This window comes from Vombatus ursinus, unplaced genomic scaffold (assembly GCF_900497805.2).
Source record: "Vombatus ursinus unplaced genomic scaffold, bare-nosed wombat genome assembly UNPS02009918.1, whole genome shotgun sequence".
Taxonomy (NCBI): Eukaryota; Metazoa; Chordata; class Mammalia; order Diprotodontia; family Vombatidae; genus Vombatus; species Vombatus ursinus.
In genome coordinates, this window is record NW_020949696.1 from 1662273 (window position 1) to 1663224 (window position 952).

Here is a 952-nt window from a genome sequence, read left to right on the forward strand (position 1 = left end):
ACTCCATCCCCACTCTATATCCTCAAGCCCCTCCCAGCTCTCACAGTCCATTCTCTCTGTTTTCTAGACTCCTCCAGTCCTAATTACCAGAACCCCATCTCCCTCTGCTCACCGCCTGAGGGCTTTGCTCCTTCCTTTGCCACCCCTTCAGCAAGCTTACAGCAGTCCTCAGCGCAGTGCCTGGCACACGATAGGTACCTGGTAAGTGACTGAAATGAGAGTCCCGTAAGATTTCCTTTTCTTCAAAAGAGGAAGCTTTTTGGCCACATCTTCGTTTTCTATCTACGGCTTCTCAGCCTGTTGGTCTCACCCATCTGAGTGGCTTCACTTTTTCACTATCAGTTCCCATCTCAGTTTCAGGTCCCATCATTAGGTCGCCATTATTCCAGAACCCAGAATTACTTAGAACTTCACCAACCTTCTTCATTCATTCAACAAACATTTATTAACTTCCTCTCCATGCACAATACTGCCCTAAACTTTGGGCAAGATACAAAATTTAGATAAGACATAGTGTCTGCCCTCAAGGAGCTTACCAACTAGTTCAGAGGTGGGGAACCTTCGGCCTCCAGGCCACATGTGGCCTTCTAGGTCCTTGGGTGCGGCCTTTTAACTGAGTCCAAGTTTTACAGAACAAATCCTTTTATTAAGGGGATTTGTCTTGTGAAGTTTGGATTCAGTCAAAGGGCCGTACTTGAGGACCTAGAGGGCCACCTATGACCTTGAGTCTGCAGGTTCCCCACCCCTGGTCTAGGTATTGACTTCATGTAGCTCTGACTAAGGGACGCATGGGAATAACAGAGGATTGCCTTACCAGGACAGGCAGTGAGATATAGTGGAAAGAACATTAGATTCAGAGTAAAAAGGCATGGATTCAAATCCTGGCTCTATCCCTTCCTACATCTATGTGGGCAAGATGCTCCACCTCTTGACTCTGGGTATTTTCTCTGAT

At 47.0% G+C, this 952-nt stretch overlaps 1 protein-coding gene across 1 annotated transcript in view; it reads right to left on the bottom strand.

The window, feature by feature from the left end:
• Positions 1 to 188, bottom strand: part of LRRC25 (leucine rich repeat containing 25) — a 13696-nt gene extending 13508 nt beyond the window's left edge. The window contains exon 1 of the mRNA XM_027853047.1: positions 113 to 188. The gene's annotated coding sequence lies outside the window, so the exon portion shown is untranslated. The remainder of the gene's footprint in view (positions 1 to 112) is intronic.
• Positions 189 to 952: the final 764 nt, after the last annotated feature.